Consider the following 14162-nt stretch of genomic DNA (forward strand, 5'->3'; position numbering starts at 1 on the left):
CGTAACAAGTGCAAGATGTTAACTGCAGGAGAAATGGGAGGGGAGAGCAGGGGAGTGAGGGAGTATATGAGGACTCTGTACTTTCTGCTCAATTATCCTGTAAATACAACACCGCTCAAAAAAATTTCTACTAACACACATGCACACACACCTTGTGGTGGAGGAAAAACAGAGGAACAGCTACCTCAGAACAGAAGAGTCCTTGACTATCTCTACGTTGCCTGGCCTCAGAGATGACCTTACCTACTACTTTTCCAGAAGGGGCTACCACAAACTCCTAAGGAAGCTGAAGGCAAGCTATGACCTCGAGGCGGGTTCTGGTTATCATCTTGGAGCCCTCTTTTACCGAGGTCAAACAGCCCTTTCTTTACACAGCTGCCACCAGGGCTTGCTATGTGGTTTTTATATGTAAATAGTAGCTTTTAAAATAAATATTTGATGGTGGGGGAAAAAAAAATCACTAGATTTACTACCGGTGGGAGTCCTTTCTAGAATACCATATAGGTTATACTGGCCTGAGGGCAGGGACGATTCACGCTAAGGTTAAAGACTGTTAGAACAAGAGGAAGAAATATAACCCAAGTTTAATTTCAAGGACAAATGTGTTATTCCTGGTTGTTGCGTTAAAGCTGTGAGGACTCAGTCTCCTAAGCGGAGGCTCTCGGGCCACAGGATCCACCACGGTTGTCTTCAGCGAACACAAGCAGAGAGCAAAGGTCAGGGATGGCTGTGGCGAGAGGCTCCCTGGGCAGTCCCAGCCACCCGTGGAAGGACACACACGTGGCTCACTACAGGGAGAAGCAACTGCCTTTTCCACACATCCTGCGCTAGGCAGCCCAAAGCCCACCTCGGCTTTTTGACGCTGCCCATCTTGCTTCCTTCTGCTCATTCACAGAGCCAGTGGGAAGTTATATCCCACTTCTCACCCTTATCCCTTGTGCCCTGTAAAAACTGCGCCCTTAGGATAACCAAAGAGCTGAGAAGGAAATGCTTCTCCTTTCACAAGTGTTGCAGATGACAACTGATGGAGGTTCACGAGAATTAGAATATTTTAAGTTTACAACCCTAATAATGAACAAATAAATACAGGCAATGATCACTAATGGCTACTAATATCACAAAAAGAAAGACACTCAGACATTATGTGTCTTCTGGAAAAGTAAACATCACGATCTATGAAGTACTCTTTTTTTTTTTTTTAAGATTTTACTTATTTGGAAAAAAAAAAAGATTTTACTTATTTGGAGCACTTGTCTTTTTTTTTTTTTTTTTTTTTTAGATTTTATTTTTTGACAGAGAGAGACCCAGTGAGAGAGGGAACATAAGCAGGGGGAGTGGGAGAGGGAGAAGCAGGCTTCTCTCAAAGGAGGGAGCCCAGCACGGGGCTTGATCCCAGGATCATGACCTGAGCCAAAAGCAGACGCTTAACCGACTGAGCCACCCAGGTGCCCCCCTCTAGGAAGTATTCTTGAAAACAAAAACAAAAAAAAACATAAATAAGCCTCTAGATCTAATTACAAATTTATAGAAAATACAGGGGGACAAAGGAACATATTAAATTGACACCAAGGGAATACAATCAGCAAAACTCAGCAGAAAAGTCTACAGGAAAAACTCGATTTCTTCAACAAATAAATTTATGAGGGGAAAACAGATGGCAGACAAAGCTGTAGATTAAAAGATTTAAAAGGCATTTCAACTGATGGCACTGCAGAACCTCATATGGACTCTGATTTTAACAAACCATTAAAAAATAATTATGGCCCTCGGGGCGCCTGGGTGGCTCAGTGGGTTAAGCCGCTGCCTTCGGCTCAGGTCATGATCTCAGGGTCCTGGGATCGAGTCCCGCATCGGGCTCTCTGCTCAGCAGGGAGCCTGCTTTCTCCTCTCTCTCTCTGCCTGCCTCTCTGCCTCCTTGTGATCTCTCTCTGTCAAATAAATAAATAAAATCTTTAAAAAAAATAATAATAATTATGGCCCAACTGGGGAAATATGAACATTGGATGCTTGACGCAACTAAGAAAATAATGTAAATTTATGTAGGTGTGATTACGGTATTGTGATTATGGTTCCTTTTTCAGTCCATATCTAGAGACAAAGCCTGAAACATTTACACAAAACGATATGACATCTGGGGGCGCCTGGGTGGCTCAGTAGGTTAAAGCCTATGCCTTCGGCTCAGGTTATGATCCCAGGGTCCTGGGATCGAGCCCCACATCAGGCTCTCTGCTCAGCAGGGAGCCTGCTTCCTCCTCTCTCTCTGCCTGCCTCTCTGCCTACTTGTGATCTCTGTCTGTCAAATAAATAAATAAAATCTTTAAAAAAAAAAAAAAGATACGACATCTGTAATTTGCTTCAAAATAAAGGTGGGTAGGAATGAACATAAGGTGGGCGGGTGAGGTAAGTTTGGCCAGGGCTGAGGAGTACATGGAGGTTCGCTATCCTACCGTCTCTACTCCCATGTTGTTTGTTATTTTTCACAATAAATGGGTTTTACAAAATTACCTGGAATAGTTCCAAACCTCCTTTGGTTAAGGTCTCCGTCACAGTAGATTCTGCTCATTATCTACCTCAAATTTGCTAAATACTAGATATCCAATTGTCCCTTTACAGCTTTCTCATTTGAAACTGATACAGTTTTTCTTTTCCAACACCTCCACAACGTAACCGATCTTTCCAAGTATCAGCAGAAATCTCCACCCAAAGCTTGCCCCTCCTTCATTAATCAAAAGCAACTTCTCTACCTTATGCACGGTCTATCCAAGCGGACCCTAATTTTCCAGGAGGCAGGGAAGATGTTTTACTGTCATTACTTCCCACAGTCTAGCACAATAGTTTTGCACGTAACAGTTGATTACCCAACCAAAAAATGTGTGGGTCAGGTCTGGCCTGTGCAGGGTTGAGTGGCAAAACCAACAAGTAATACAAGATCAAAAGCAGCAGACACATTTACAAATCATACAGATCATGAAGAATGAATGAACAAGCTGTGATAAATCCATACAATGGAATAAATATTACAGATGTGAAAAAGTAACACCAATATTACACACAACAGAATGGAGAAATCTCCAAAACATCACAGTAAGAGAAAGAAGTCAGGTATGAAACACTACAGAGTATGTATCATTTCATTTACATGAAACCCTAGAAAAGGCAAGTGGCTGCTTAAAACAAGAGATGAGGTAAGAGGATGGACTATGAGGGCACAAGGGTACTTTCTGAGTGATGGAAATATTCTGTATCTCTCTCTAGGTCTTGATTGTTATAGTTATACAACTGTATATATTTGCCCAGTCGTCAAACTGTGCAATTAAATGGGCGAATACTATAATTACACATTATGCTCTAACAAAACCATTTTAAATATCATAAAATTAGAATTAAAAATTATAGATATTTGTGGGGGATTTTAAAGACTTTATTTGTCAGAGAGAGGGGGACAGAGAGAGAAAGGAGAACACACAAGCAGGGGGAGCAGCAGGCAGAGGCATAAGCAGGCTCTCCATCGAGCAAGGAGCCCAATGTGGGACTTGATTCCAGCATTCTGGGATCATGACCTGAAGACAGATGTTTAACTCACTGAGCCACCTAGGCATCCCTGTGGGGTTTTTAAATTTTTACTTATTTGAGAGAGCATGAGCAGGAGCAGGAGAAAGGGAAGAGGGAGAGGGAGAAACAGGCTCCCCGATGACCAGGGAGCCCGACGTGGGGCTCCATTACAAGACCCTGGGATCATTATCTGAGCCAAAGGCAGACACTTACCCAAAAGAGACACCCAGGTGCTCCAAAATTATAAATATTTGTAATAGGACAGAACAAGAGCTCTTACAAATTAGTAAGACAGGCAGCAAAAGGGGCGCCCGGGTGGCTCAGTGGGTTAAACCTCTGCCTTCGCTCAGATCATGAACTCAGCATCCTAGGATCGAGCCCCACGTTGGCTCTCTGCTCAGCAGGGAGCCTACTTTCCCCTCTCTCTCTGTCTACTTGTGATCTCTGTCTGTCAAATAAATAAATAAAATCTTTAAAAAAAAAAAAAAGAAAGAAAGAAAGAAAGCTAGGCAACGCTCTTCCCCACCATCTTTCCATGCCACCATAATGGTGTACACAAATGTCCTGGCAGATGGTCTCAAGAGCATGAAAAATGCTGAGAAGAGAGGCAAACACCAGGTTCTTACTAGGTCGTGCTCCAAAGTCATCACCGGGTTTCTGAGATGATGAAACTTGGTTACATTGGCAAAGCTGAAATCACGAATGACAACAGAGCTGGGAAAATTGTGGTGAACCTCATGGGCAGGTTAAACAAGTGTGGAATAGCAGCCCCAGATCTGATGTACAACTTAAAGATATAGGAAAATGGCAGAATAACCTGTTCGCGTCCCCCCAGTTTGGTTTCTTTGTCCTGACGACCTCAGCTGGCTTCATGGACCACAAAGAGGCATGACGAAAACACACAGGATGGGAAATCCTGGGATTCTTTCTCTAGGGATGGAATACATAACAGGCAAATAAAATGTCTCAATGGACCCGAAAAAATAAAAAAATTTTTTTTAAAAAGGCAATTAAAGAAAAAAAAATTGAAAGCTAGGCAAGGGAAATAAGCAATTAAAAATATAGCCAATTAACATGAAAGTATGTACAAACTATCAGTAATGTACTATTTTTCACCTATAAAATTGGCAACAAAAAATTCTTTTGTATCGGTTTTAAATATAACATTTAGCATTGGTGAGGGTTTAGGGGAAACTGGGAGTCTTGCATACTGATCATGTAAACGTAAACTGGCTCAATCTTTCCACAGGTAAGAGTAGCAAACACCTTACAAGACACAAATACCCTCCAGTCTAACTTTATGTGCCAAGACAGTTTTTGGAGAAAGAATAGTCTTTAACAAATGGTGTTGAGACAACAGGATATCCACAGGCACGAGAATGAAGTTGGACCTCTACCTCATACCATATACAAAAATGAACTCAAAATGCAACTAAGACCCGGGGCGCCTGGGTGGCTCAGTCAGTTAAGCATCTGCCTTCGGCTCAGGTCATGATCCCAGCATCCTGGGATCAAGCCCCATATCAGGCTCCCTGCTGGGTGGGAAGTCTGCTTCTCCCTCTCCCACTCGCCCTGCTTGTGTTCCTGCTTTTGCTGTCTCTCTGTCAAATGAATAAATAAAATCTTAGGAAAAAAAAAAAGAAGCATCCAACTCTTGATCTTGGCTTAGGTCTTAATCTCAGGGACATGGGTTTAAGACCTGCACTAAAAAAAAAAAAAAAAAAAAAAAAGGAGCTAAAACCTAAACATAGGAGCACCTGCCTGGCTCAGTAAGTAAGTGACTCTTCATCTCGCAGTCATGAGTTTGAGCCCCATGTTAGGCACAGAGATTACTTAAAAAAATAAAAAATAGGGGTGCCTGGGTGGCTCAGTGGGTTAAAGCCTCTGCCTTCGGCTCAGGTCATGATCCCAGGGTCCTGGGATCGAGCCCCGCATCGGGCTCTCTGCTCAGCAGGGAGCCTGCTTCCTCCTCTCTCTCTGTCTGCCTCTCTGCCTACTTGTGATCTCTGTCTGTCAAATAAATAAATAAAATCTTTAAAAAAAAAAAAAAGATACGACATCTGTAATTTGCTTCAAAATAAAGGTGGGTAGGAATGAACATAAGGTGGGCGGGTGAGGTAAGTTTGGCCAGGGCTGAGGAGTACATGGAGGTTCGCTATCCTACCGTCTCTACTCCCATGTTGTTTGTTATTTTTCACAATAAATGGGTTTTACAAAATTACCTGGAATAGTTCCAAACCTCCTTTGGTTAAGGTCTCCGTCACAGTAGATTCTGCTCATTATCTACCTCAAATTTGCTAAATACTAGATATCCAATTGTCCCTTTACAGCTTTCTCATTTGAAACTGATACAGTTTTTCTTTTCCAACACCTCCACAACGTAACCGATCTTTCCAAGTATCAGCAGAAATCTCCACCCAAAGCTTGCCCCTCCTTCATTAATCAAAAGCAACTTCTCTACCTTATGCACGGTCTATCCAAGCGGACCCTAATTTTCCAGGAGGCAGGGAAGATGTTTTACTGTCATTACTTCCCACAGTCTAGCACAATAGTTTTGCACGTAACAGTTGATTACCCAACCAAAAAATGTGTGGGTCAGGTCTGGCCTGTGCAGGGTTGAGTGGCAAAACCAACAAGTAATACAAGATCAAAAGCAGCAGACACATTTACAAATCATACAGATCATGAAGAATGAATGAACAAGCTGTGATAAATCCATACAATGGAATAAATATTACAGATGTGAAAAAGTAACACCAATATTACACACAACAGAATGGAGAAATCTCCAAAACATCACAGTAAGAGAAAGAAGTCAGGTATGAAACACTACAGAGTATGTATCATTTCATTTACATGAAACCCTAGAAAAGGCAAGTGGCTGCTTAAAACAAGAGATGAGGTAAGAGGATGGACTATGAGGGCACAAGGGTACTTTCTGAGTGATGGAAATATTCTGTATCTCTCTCTAGGTCTTGATTGTTATAGTTATACAACTGTATATATTTGCCCAGTCGTCAAACTGTGCAATTAAATGGGCGAATACTATAATTACACATTATGCTCTAACAAAACCATTTTAAATATCATAAAATTAGAATTAAAAATTATAGATATTTGTGGGGGATTTTAAAGACTTTATTTGTCAGAGAGAGGGGGACAGAGAGAGAAAGGAGAACACACAAGCAGGGGGAGCAGCAGGCAGAGGCATAAGCAGGCTCTCCATCGAGCAAGGAGCCCAATGTGGGACTTGATTCCAGCATTCTGGGATCATGACCTGAAGACAGATGTTTAACTCACTGAGCCACCTAGGCATCCCTGTGGGGTTTTTAAATTTTTACTTATTTGAGAGAGCATGAGCAGGAGCAGGAGAAAGGGAAGAGGGAGAGGGAGAAACAGGCTCCCCGATGACCAGGGAGCCCGACGTGGGGCTCCATTACAAGACCCTGGGATCATTATCTGAGCCAAAGGCAGACACTTACCCAAAAGAGACACCCAGGTGCTCCAAAATTATAAATATTTGTAATAGGACAGAACAAGAGCTCTTACAAATTAGTAAGACAGGCAGCAAAAGGGGCGCCCGGGTGGCTCAGTGGGTTAAACCTCTGCCTTCGCTCAGATCATGAACTCAGCATCCTAGGATCGAGCCCCACGTTGGCTCTCTGCTCAGCAGGGAGCCTACTTTCCCCTCTCTCTCTGTCTACTTGTGATCTCTGTCTGTCAAATAAATAAATAAAATCTTTAAAAAAAAAAAAAAGAAAGAAAGAAAGAAAGCTAGGCAACGCTCTTCCCCACCATCTTTCCATGCCACCATAATGGTGTACACAAATGTCCTGGCAGATGGTCTCAAGAGCATGAAAAATGCTGAGAAGAGAGGCAAACACCAGGTTCTTACTAGGTCGTGCTCCAAAGTCATCACCGGGTTTCTGAGATGATGAAACTTGGTTACATTGGCAAAGCTGAAATCACGAATGACAACAGAGCTGGGAAAATTGTGGTGAACCTCATGGGCAGGTTAAACAAGTGTGGAATAGCAGCCCCAGATCTGATGTACAACTTAAAGATATAGGAAAATGGCAGAATAACCTGTTCGCGTCCCCCCAGTTTGGTTTCTTTGTCCTGACGACCTCAGCTGGCTTCATGGACCACAAAGAGGCATGACGAAAACACACAGGATGGGAAATCCTGGGATTCTTTCTCTAGGGATGGAATACATAACAGGCAAATAAAATGTCTCAATGGACCCGAAAAAATAAAAAAATTTTTTTTAAAAAGGCAATTAAAGAAAAAAAAATTGAAAGCTAGGCAAGGGAAATAAGCAATTAAAAATATAGCCAATTAACATGAAAGTATGTACAAACTATCAGTAATGTACTATTTTTCACCTATAAAATTGGCAACAAAAAATTCTTTTGTATCGGTTTTAAATATAACATTTAGCATTGGTGAGGGTTTAGGGGAAACTGGGAGTCTTGCATACTGATCATGTAAACGTAAACTGGCTCAATCTTTCCACAGGTAAGAGTAGCAAACACCTTACAAGACACAAATACCCTCCAGTCTAACTTTATGTGCCAAGACAGTTTTTGGAGAAAGAATAGTCTTTAACAAATGGTGTTGAGACAACAGGATATCCACAGGCACGAGAATGAAGTTGGACCTCTACCTCATACCATATACAAAAATGAACTCAAAATGCAACTAAGACCCGGGGCGCCTGGGTGGCTCAGTCAGTTAAGCATCTGCCTTCGGCTCAGGTCATGATCCCAGCATCCTGGGATCAAGCCCCATATCAGGCTCCCTGCTGGGTGGGAAGTCTGCTTCTCCCTCTCCCACTCGCCCTGCTTGTGTTCCTGCTTTTGCTGTCTCTCTGTCAAATGAATAAATAAAATCTTAGGAAAAAAAAAAAGAAGCATCCAACTCTTGATCTTGGCTTAGGTCTTAATCTCAGGGACATGGGTTTAAGACCTGCACTAAAAAAAAAAAAAAAAAAAAAAAGGAGCTAAAACCTAAACATAGGAGCACCTGCCTGGCTCAGTAAGTAAGTGACTCTTCATCTCGCAGTCATGAGTTTGAGCCCCATGTTAGGCACAGAGATTACTTAAAAAAATAAAAAATAGGGGTGCCTGGGTGGCTCAGTGGGTTAAAGCCTCTGCCTTCGGCTCAGGTCATGATCCCAGGGTCCTGGGATCGAGCCCCGCATCGGGCTCTCTGCTCAGCAGGGAGCCTGCTTCCTCCTCTCTCTCTGTCTGCCTCTCTGCCTACTTGTGATCTCTGTCTGTCAAATAAATAAATAAAGTCTTTTAAAAAATCAAAAAATAAATAAATAAATAAATAAAAATAAACAAAAAATAAAAATAAAATAAAATACCTAACTGTAAAAGCTAAAACTGTAAGACTCTTAGAAGGAATATAGGTTAATTTTCGTGACCTCAATTAGGCAGTGGTTTCTTGGATATGACACCTAAAGCACAAGCAACAGAAAAAAAATAATGCGCATACTGGAATTTATGAAATAGGAAAAAAACAGCCATTTGTACTTCAAAGAACACTATACAGAAAGTAAAAAGACAATCCACAGAAAGGAAAACGTACCTGCAAATCATCTATCTAAAAAGAGTCTAGTATCTAGAAAAAATAAAGAAATTTTCAACAAAAACACAAGCCCATTAAAAAATGGCCTATAAGCACATGCAAAGATGTTCACCACTAGCTTTTGGGAAATGCAAATCAAAACTACAAGGAGAAACTACACACCCAATAGGATGACTATATTCAAAAAGATATTGAAAAAAAGTTGACAAAAACACGGAGAAACTGGAAACCTCCTACATTGCTGGTGGGAATGGAAAATGGTACAGCTGCTTTTTATGACCTAGCAATTCCACTCCTAGATATTTATCCACGGGAAATAGAAACATATGTCCACATACAAACTTGTACGTGAATGTTCATAGCAGTATTATTCATAATGGTCCAAAAGTGGGAACTCAACTGTCCATCAGGTGGAAAATGGATAAGGAAAAAGCCATGTATTGTATCAATTCTTATGAAATGTTCAGAATAGTAACCCCATGGAGACAGAAGGTCTGGATGAGTTTGCCAGGGGCTGGAAGTGAAGGGTAGAGTGGGGAGTGATAATGGGTATGAGGTTTCGTTCTAGGATGATGAAAAAGTTCTGGGATTAGAGGCCCCAAAGTGGTTGAGTTGGTTAAGTGGCTGCCTTCTGCTCAGGTCATGATCCCAGGGTCTTGGGATCAAGTCCCACATCGGGCTCCCTGCTCCACGGAAAACCTGCTTCTCCCTTTCCCACTCACCCTGCTTCTGTCCCCTCTCTCGCTGCATCTCTCTCTGTCAAATAAATAAATAAAATCTTTTAAAAATAAAAATTACCTTAGAGGGGCAACAAGGTGGTCAGTTGAGCATCCAACTCTTGATTTCAGCCCCAGGATTGTGAGATCCAGCGCCACACTGGGCACAGAAGCTACTTAAAGTTCTCTCTCTCCCCCTCCCTCTAAACTTACCCCTTGCTCGCATGCTTGCCTGTGCACTCTCTATCAAAAATATATAAATAATGCCTTAGAAATAAATTTTATATGAAAGATATTCATTCTATTAATAATTTTTCATTGGTCAAAAAAAAAAAAAAAAAGAATGCCCATGGGGCGCCTGGGCGGCTCACTCAGTTAAATGGCAAACTCTTGATTTCTACCCAGGTCATGATCTCTGGGCAGTGGGACCCAGCCCCACGTCCAGCTTCACGCTCAGCTCAGCTCAGCTCAACGCAGAGTTCACCTGAGAGTCTCGCTCTCCTCTGCCCCTCCCTCACCCTGCTCACATGTTCTCAAGATGCTCTCAAATGAATACATAAATAAAATCTAAAAAAAAAAAGTATACCCACAATATTCTAATGCCCTTCCCCCAAACAAGAAAACAATTTTAGGATATAACCAGTTCTAACTTCTGGCCTCCAAACTGTGAGAGAATAAATTTTTGTTGTTTAAAAAAAAATTTTAGTTTTTTAACATTGGAAAAAAGGGGTGCCTGGGTGGCTCAGTGGGTTAAGCCTCTGCCTTCGGCTCAGGTCATGGTCTCAGGGTCCTGGGATCCGGCCCCGCATTGGGCTCTCTGATCAGAGGGGAGCCTGCTTCCCCCTCTCTCTCTGCCTGCCTCTCTGCCTGCTTGTGATCTCTCTCTTTCTCTCTGTCAAATGAATGAATGGAATCCTAAAAAAAAAAAAAAGAAAGAAAGAAAAAGGAAGAGCTTATTCCTTTAAAAAAAATTGGGAAAAAATTTTTGAAGTATACTCACAGTAGGAATCCATATGATAAAAAGGAAATACATGTATACATATGGTAGAAGTTTAAAAATATTCACACCAAAATGTTAACAGTCCTGGAGGTAGTATAACGGGGACTATTTTTTTATTTCTTTGGTTTGGCTTTATTTTCTAGTTTCTTGACAATTAGTATTAATTAGTAGTAGTATCTAAATAATCTGTTGATTTTAAAAACAAGTATTCTAGAGGACAGTGGTATTAACACCTCATACCAAGAAAGAAAGACTGAATAACTTACTTCAAGGAATAAAGACATCAAAATTCCAGACCTCATCAGATACCTAACACTTCGTTAAATCCAAATTACTGGAAGTTAACTTTTAAACCTCTACAACCACGCTCCTAATGGAGTCTTACTTCTGCTGTGGCAGAAATTTATAACGCTTGATGGTAACTAAAAGTTACATTATTTTGACAAAAATCAAAACAGTAAGGGAAACATGAAGGACCAAATCCCCGTTTTCAGTTCAGGAACTGGTTTTGATGAAACATGGTATACTGGAGGACTGAGTGTGCAGATGAAGCATTTACTTTGCACAGTGTGGAGGCATTGTTCAGATATAAAAATAGAGTAAAAAAAAAAAAAAAAAAAGAGGGCTCCTGGGTAACATATTTGGTTAGGCACCTTGATTCCTCATTTTGGCTCAGGTCGTTAATCTCAGGATCGTGAGATCGAGCCCTGTGTCAGGCTCCATGCTTCACAGGGAGTCCACTTGAGGTTCTCTCTCCCTCTCCTTCTGCCCTCCCCCACCCCGTGCGCATATTCATGTGCTTGCTCTCTCACATCAATAAAATATTTTTTAAAAAAATACTGTAACTACCACTACAAAAACTACCACTAACAAGTGTTTACTCCCCAAAAGACAGACAAGCTGACAGAAAATAAAGCTACTCGTCACATACAAAAGGACAGAACTGAAAATTTTGAAATCAACTCTGCAGTTATATTTTTACGTTTTTAAAAAGTGAAAATAGAGCTCTCCTTCAGACTAGTTTTGAAGAAAAAACAACACGTAAAGGAAACACTGCAAAGTACTTCAGAGAAAAAGAAAAAGTGTTAAGATGAGTTTTACTTAGAAATGTTTAATTAAGACATTCTCAATACTGCCAAGAAGTTTGTAAAATAAAAATAGAGTTGGGGCACCTGGGTGGCTCAGTTGGTTAAGCCTCCAACTCCTGGTTTCGGCTCAGACTGTGATCTCAGGGTTGTGAGATTAAACCCCACGACGGGCTCTGTAAGTTCAACACTGAATCTGCTTGAGATTCTTTCTCCCTCTTCCTCTGCCCTTTCTCTACTCCCACTCTCATTCTTTCCAAATAAACAAATAAATAAAATCTTTAAAAAGAATAAAATAAAAAGTGAAGTTAAAATTAGGTGAGGCTATTTATGAGGTTAATATGACAAAAGCATAATGAACCATCACTACCTGTATTAGAACAACCAAAGTAAAAAACAGTGGTAACACTAAATGCTGACGAGCATGCAGAGAAATGGGATCTCACGCACCACTGATAGGAATGTAATAGGACACAACCACTCTAAACCAGAGTTTAGCAGTTTCTTTTAAAACTAAATATGGGGCGCCTGTGTGCCTCAGGTGGTTAAGTGACTGCCTTTGGCTTAGGTTATGATCCCAGAGTCCCTGCTCAGTGGGGAGCCTGCTTCTCCCTCTCCCCCTGATGTTCTGCCTGCCTGTGCTCTCTCACTCTGTCAAAAAAAACCAGAAACAAAAACTAAATATGTAACTGGGGTGCCTGGGTGGCTCAATAGGTTGTCCTTCTGGCTTTTGGTTTCAGCTCAGGTCATGATCTCGGAGTTATGGGACCAAGCTCTGGATCAGGCTCCACACTTGGCACAAAGTCTGCTTGGGATTCTCTCTCTCTCTCCTCCCCCTGTCCCTCGCCCAGATGTGCATACACTCTCTCTCTCTCAAATAAATAAATAAAATAAAAATAAATATGTACTTACCATATGACCAAGCACTTTTAGGCATTTACCCCCCACCAAAAAAAAGGAAACTTAATGTTCACTCAAAAATGTGTATCAAATGTTTATAGCCACTTTATTTGTAGTAGCCAGAAACAGGAAACTCTTCTGGTATGTCCTTCAATGGGTGAATCATTAAACAAACTATGGTACATCCACCCTTTGGAATACTACTCAACATTAAAAAGGAATGAACTATTAATACATGAAACAATTTGGATAGATCTCAAAGGAATTATGGTAACAGGAAAAAAGCCAAAGTAACATACTGTGTGATTCCATTTATCTAACACTCTCAAAATAACAAAATTACAGAGATGGAGAACAGCTTAGTGGTTCCTCAGGGTTAGCGACAAGTGTGAAAATAAAGGGTTAGCATAAGGGATCCCTGAGGTGCTAGTACTGTCCTGGATCTTGATTACGGTGGTGTCACACAAATCTACACATGACAGAACTGCACAGAACCACACACACTCTAATGAACACATGTAAAACGTGTGAAATCTACATCAGGCTATGAACTGTAACAATGTCAGTTTCCCAGGTTTGATATTAAACTACAATTATATAACATGTTACCACTGCATGAAACTAGGTGAAGGGAACACGGGATCCCCTCTGTACTGTTTTTTTTGTTGTTTTTGTGTGTGTGTGGTTTTTTTGCAATTTTCTGTGAATCTGTATCTCAAAAGAAAAAGAAAAAAATTACATGAGACTATGCGTGAGAAGGCTAATATACCAAATAGAAAAAATTTAACATAAAATAAAGGGTTAGCATAAGGGGTCCCTGAGGTGCTGGTATTGTCCTGGATCTTAATTACGGTGGTGTCACACAAATCTACACATGACAGAACTGCACAGAACCACACACACTCTAATGAACACATGTAAAACGTGTGAAATCTACATCAGGCAACTGTAACAATGTCAGTTTCCCGAGTTTGATATTAAACCACAATTATATAACATGTTACCACTGCATGAAACTAGGTGAAGGGAGCACAGGATCCCCTCTGTACTGTTTTTTGTTTGTTTGTTTGTTTGTTTGTTTGTTTTGTGTGTGTGTGTGGTTTTTTTGCAATTTTCTGTGAATCTGTATTTCAAAAGCAAAAGCAAAAAAAATTACATAAGGCTATGCGTGAGAAGGCTAATATACCAAATAGAAAAAATTTAACATACCATTTGGAACATGGTAAAAAGGCTACCATGAACACTTTGACTCTTCTGAGCCCTTACAGTCAATCAACTAATTTGAAAACATAGGTTTCTGGGGCACCTGGGTGG

At 40.9% G+C, this 14162-nt stretch overlaps 1 protein-coding gene and 2 pseudogenes across 3 annotated transcripts in view; 2 read left to right on the top strand and 1 right to left on the bottom strand.

Moving 5' to 3' along the window:
* TENT4B (terminal nucleotidyltransferase 4B) overlaps positions 1–14162 on the bottom strand; it is a 76014-nt gene that overhangs the window by 55368 nt on the left and 6484 nt on the right. The window lies entirely within an intron of this gene.
* On the top strand, positions 4099–4486 carry LOC131817729 (small ribosomal subunit protein uS8-like; annotated as a pseudogene).
* Positions 7368–7755, top strand: LOC131817728 (small ribosomal subunit protein uS8-like; annotated as a pseudogene).

This window comes from Mustela lutreola, chromosome 16, assembly GCF_030435805.1.
Source record: "Mustela lutreola isolate mMusLut2 chromosome 16, mMusLut2.pri, whole genome shotgun sequence".
NCBI lineage: Eukaryota > Metazoa > Chordata > Mammalia > Carnivora > Mustelidae > Mustela > Mustela lutreola.